Source organism: Nomascus leucogenys, chromosome 16 (assembly GCF_006542625.1).
Source record: "Nomascus leucogenys isolate Asia chromosome 16, Asia_NLE_v1, whole genome shotgun sequence".
Taxonomy (NCBI): Eukaryota; Metazoa; Chordata; class Mammalia; order Primates; family Hylobatidae; genus Nomascus; species Nomascus leucogenys.
Genome location: NC_044396.1, coordinates 78,777,538 through 78,783,379, shown reverse-complemented (window position 1 = coordinate 78,783,379; position 5,842 = coordinate 78,777,538). Strand labels below are relative to the sequence as shown.

At 37.9% G+C, this 5,842-nt stretch overlaps 1 non-coding gene across 1 annotated transcript; it reads right to left on the bottom strand.

Annotated features, from left to right (window-relative positions):
• Positions 1-4,785: 4,785 nt before the first annotated feature.
• LOC115830731 lies at positions 4,786-4,918 on the bottom strand. Its single transcript, XR_004026283.1, has one exon. It is a non-coding gene; the product is annotated as a U11 spliceosomal RNA (small nuclear RNA).
• Positions 4,919-5,842: the final 924 nt, after the last annotated feature.

Genomic DNA, 5,842 nt, shown 5'->3' with positions numbered 1-5,842 from the left:
TTTTGGGGTAACTTTTCAGCAATACTCCACTCCTGGCACCAATTTAATGTATTAGTCTGTTTTGATATGGACTAATGTCTGCTAATAAAGACATACCCGATTCTGGGAAGAAAGGGAGGTTTAATTTGACTTACAGTTCCACAAGGCTGGGGAGATCTCATAATCATGGCAGAAGGTGAAAGGCACTTCTTATATGGTGGCAGCAAGAGAGAATGAGGAAGAAGCAAAAGCAGAAACCCCTGATAAACCCATCAGATCTCGTGAGAATTATTCACTGTCATGAGAATAGCACAGGAAAGACCAGCCCCCATCATTCAATTACCTCTCCCTGGGTTCCTCCCACAACATGTGGGAATTCTGGGAGATACAATTGAAGTTGAGAGTTGAATGGTGACACAGCCAAAACATATCACTGCTACTAAAAGCAATGCTGAAATAAATATACTTATACATAGTGTCTCTTAAATATATGCAAGAATTTCTCTGGGGCACAAGGGCATGTCTTCAACATTAATAGACGGTGCCGCAAAGCTATTTTATCACCTTATGCTCCTCCTGGTATAGCACTACAATGTTTCACTCAAAGTCAGTATCTAAGAACATTAGGGAGAACTAGCTTCTTGAAAATTGCAACTTTAAACAAAACGATGTATAATAAATCCAATTTTTTATCAAATCAACATTATCACAAAAAGACCTTGAATGAAATGACCTTGAATGAAATGACCTTGAATGAAACGACTTTGATTAAAAAGATGTTATTCAAGGACCTGCTGTATAAGACTTTGATTTCTCATCCCTCACCCCTGAATTCTCCTGACTTTCCAAGTCTCCAATAAATCTATAAAAACAAAAAAAATTAATTTTAAAAAGAGTTTGATTTCTCTAACATCATTGCTAACCCCTGGAACTGTTCATACATTTATATATTTGCCAGTCAGTATGAAGTGGTATCTCTGTGGTTTATTTCCTCTAATAATTAGTGAGAGTAAGCATTTTTTTCATAAGTTTATTCATCATTCATATTTCCTCTTCTGTGAACTCCCTGTTCACATCCTTTGTGGATTCTTCATCTTAGTTGTTCATTTTTTTCTTATTGATTTGTAAAATTGATTTATGTATTCTGGGCTCTAATTCTTTGTTCATTATGTGTGTTGTAAATATAGTCTCCAATCTGTGTCTTGTCTTTTAACTTTTTATGGTGTCTTTCAATTATGCAGAGGTTTTAAATATTTTAAGGTGGTTTAGAATTATTGCCCCATGGTGATATTGGACAAATATCAGAAAGAGTTGTGGGATCAAATTCCAAACTCTCACTCACTGATGTCCATGGCTTCAGGTACTTTTATGCAAGGAAATGTATATCTTTTTGAGCTAAGTAGTGCAATTATGGTTATGTTTTTTTCTTGATATTCAATCTAATTTGCCATTGGTTTGTACCAAGAGAATACATGAGTCATTCCACTTGAGATTCAAATTCTAGGAAAAAACACATCATCTAGCTAGTGTAGCTTGAATCATATGCTCACTCTTGGCCAGGAGATTGTGGGTCATCTTGACTGATGCAGTTCTACCAACTGTGTCAATGGAAGAGGAGGAGATCCCCAAATCAGAGCCCTGACGCAGTCTTCAGATGTAGGCAAAATGGAACCTGGGCAGGCAAAACAACCGATGTGGGCTTCAAGTGCTTGGCGATATGATATTGAATAAAGAATTGTTATTACTTAGCTGTAGTAGAGAGTTTTGTTTTGCAAAATGATAAAATAACATGATCAACTTTGCATGACATATTTACATATGGCACAATGGAAGCATAAAAAAAAACAACTCAAAGGATTCAGAGGAAGTAACTAGTGCTTCAGTCAAAAATCGGGGGAGATTTTCTAGGCTGAGGAAATAGCACACATAAAGAAAGGGAAATGTAATAGGCAAGTCATAATCAGAGGGCTCCAAGTAGTTTAGTATGGCAGGCATGTGAACTGCAAGGACGGATGGTTATAGGTAAAGACAGAAAGGAACAACGTGTCTTATAACCATTCACTAATAGATGTCTTTGGAGAGACATAAAGGAGTGTGGGGAGGTATTTCTAATGATAGAAGCTAAAATAAGAATATCGAAATTTAGATGTTAAAAATATCTCAGGCTTCGTGGAGACTAGCACACTGTCTCACAGCTGTTTCAAGGTCCCACCGTCAGAGAAAAATACTAACCGGGAAGGACATGAGCGAGGTGTAGCTCATCTTCTGTTCTTGGATTAAATGTACAGATCTCCATCTGCAGTGATATACCACCAAGCTCTAGAGTTAGAAAAGCATATGAGAGTCCTAGGCAGCAAGAACTTAGAACCTAGATTTTTTTGTACAATCAAATATAATGTTCTTGTTCAAAATACTTCCTGTTTTTTGTTTAGGGACACAGTAACTCCTTACTTATAGACATGCTTGTGGCATAGAAAAATAGAGAAGGTACGAAATGTGGTGTCAGCTGCCCTGGGTTTCCACCCAGCCTCTGCCACTTGCCAGTTATGTGGCTTTGGTCTTCTCCAAACTTGAGTTTTCACACTCGTGAAATGATGATTAAAACACCTACAGAGCCCACCAACATCCAAAGCAGATAAATAAACAAAACTTAGCTCTCTCTATATACCTATATATAGCAGTTGTTCCTAGGAATTAATTACATAATGCTGTTTTTAAAATGCACTTACAAATATAGAGTTGATCTTTGTTTGTTGTGAAGTTGTATAGTGTTTACCAATCTGTAGGTTAAAAATCAGTTAAAGTGATTTTGACTACCATTAAAAACAATAATAAAAACAAAATGAAGTCTAAGAGATTGAAACAGCATCGAGTGGAGTAGACTCAAATAGAAAATACTAAAGTAATACCAAAATATGGAGTACTTTTGTTTCAAAAGCCTGTTTTTCTGTTTTGTTTTTTTTTTTTTTTTTTTTTTTTTTTTTTTTTTTTTTTTTGAGACAGAGTTTTGCTCCTTTTGACCACGCTAGAGTGCAATGGCGTGGTCTTGGCTCACTGCAACCTCTGCCTCTGCCTCCCAGGTTCAAGCGATTCTCCTGCCTTGGCCTCCCAAGTAGCTGGGATTACAGGTGCCCGCCCCCACGCCCGGCTAATTTTTATATTTTTAGTAGAGGCAGGGTTTCACCACATTGGCCAGGCTGGTCTTGAACTCCTGACCTCAGGTGATCTGCAGGCCTTGGCCTCCCACAGTGCTGGGATTACAGGTGTGAGCTACTGCACCTGGCTTTTTTTTTGAGATAGAGTCTCACTGTGTTGCCCAGGCTAGAGGGCAGTGGTGCAATCTCGGCTCACTCCAACTTCCACCTCCTGTGTTCAAGCAATTCTCCTGACTCAGCCTCCAGAGTAGTTGGGATTACAGGCACACATCACCACGACCAGCTAATTTTTGTATTTTTAGTAGAGACGGGATTTTGCCATGTTGGCCAGGCTGGTCTTCAACTCCTGACCTCAGGTGATCTGCCCACCTCGGCCTCTCAAAGTGTTGGGATTACAGGCGTGAGCCACTGCACTTGGCCTAGTTTTTGTGTTTCTTGGAGTGTGTGTGTGTGTGCGCGTGCATGTGTATATCAGGTGATTAGGATAAATAATTGGCATGAATTATAAATAAATTTTGAATGAAATGACCCAAAACTTAAACTAGGACTTTGGGCTCCAAGTCTAACTCTCTTGCTGACAATAGATACTTAACCAATATAGGGGAGGATTAGATGCCCCATGAGTTCTTAATGAATATTAATTACTAGTCATGAAATGAGTGATGGAAATTGCCAATTGAGGAACCAAAGCATTCCTCGGAATTAATGTCCTGATGGGAAGAAATGATGTCCCAGTGAATAGCTAAGGGCTATTAGCACCAGCTCAGCTGCATCTCTGGGGAATGTCTAAATCAAAGGTCATAATTATGCTCTCCAGAACAGCAAATGAAGATTCATAGGCCCATAAATTTCCTCTTCTATGGGTCCTAGACTTGTGTGGCTCAGTTAAAAGGCAGGGATCAAGAATAAATGTTCTGTTTAGTAAACCCAGAGGTTAGGGGCAGAAACACTCATCATTCTGTAATTCTCTTAGAACCATCCAGTTTAGAGTCTGTCAAGAGAAACATCCCTGAGGTTATCATCTTTGAAGGAACCTCAGTTTTCACATTCAGAATTGGACTATATAATCTCTAAGTTTTCATTCAATTTAACATTCTATGAGCTGAGGTGAAATTTTTACTGACAGAACCATCAGTGAAACTTGACATGAGAACACAGTGGTCTTGAAGTCATAAGTACTTGAAGTAAAACACCTCAGTCATCTGGTTCTTCTTTGAGTCTTGTATTTTGTGGTTCCTGTACATTTGCCCATAAATAGTTTGTATGCCTTTTCTCCTGTTAATCTATTGTCAGTTTGTTTTAGACTCAAATTACCAAACTTTCAGAAGGAAGGGTAAGGAAAATCCTCTTTGCCCTGATACCATAATTTGTTCAAGGTCAATCCATGCTGAAGCATGTGTTAGAATCCCCTTCCTTTTTAGGGATGAATAATATTCCATTGTATGTTCATACCACGTTTTGTTTATTCATTCATCCACCAACAAATATGTGAGTTGCTTCCACCTTTTGGTAATTGTGAATAATACTGCCATGAACATGGGTGTACAAATATCTGTTTGAGTCATCTGTTTTCAAATCTTTGTGGCGTATACCCTGAAGAGAAATTGCTAGATCATATGGCAATGCTGTTTAATTTTTTTCTTTTAATAATAAGGATGCCAAGACCAATGATTACCAGCTGCCCAACTTCCAAAAAATACGCTTCTGAAAGCTCTTGATGTCAATTCCGCACGAAGAGCAATCTGGTTGCCCTACATAGGCCACTCATGACCAAAGCCCTTTTTCTCTATTTAATTTTTTAAAGAACTATCATATCAATTTCCAGAGCAGGAATACCATTTTACATTCTTAACAGCAATGCATAGGGGTTCTAATTCCTCTACATCCTCACCAACACTTGTTATCTTCCAGTTTTTTGATGTTAGCCATCCTATTGAGTGTAAAGTGGTACCTCATTGTGAATTTGATTTGCATTTCTCTAATGATTAATGACTTTGAGCATCATTTTATATGCTTCCTGGTCATTTGCATATTTTCTTTGGAGTAATGTCTATTGAAATAGTTCGTCCATTTTTTAATTGGGACTTTTCATTTTGTTGTTGTTGTTGTTCAGTTGAAGTTCTTTATATATTGTGAATATTAATCTTTATCAAACACATTATTTGAAAATATTTTCCACCATTCCATGGGTTGACTTTTCACTCTGTTGACTGTGTCCTTCAATACACAAGCATTTTTAACCTTGATGAAGTCTAATTTATCTATTTTTTTCTTTTGTTGCCTATACTTTTGGTATCATAGCGAAGAAATCATTGCCAAATCCAGTGTCATGAAGATTTTCCCCTGACTCTACCCCTTTTAAGAGAAGAACTACTAGGTTAGATGGCAACAGGTAAGGATACAAGGGGCTGGGAAGTACTGGTGCTAAAACGCAAATTATGATACCTCCTTTTCCCTCTTTCAGTTGCTCACTGTCCTAATACACTCTCCTTGCTCTGCCACATAATTTTTCTCTTAGAGAATCCTGTCAAGTCTGAGGTGATAGTGACTAAGGCTTGTCTAAAAGAACTACAGCTCCTAAGGATACTTGTATTTCAACATGGGGCAAGAAATCTTAAACCAAGGGAAAGAAGACATGTGTTTGACATTTTGTTCATCTCTAAGCTTGTGATAGAAACCTTCTCACACACTGAAGCCACAAATCAGAA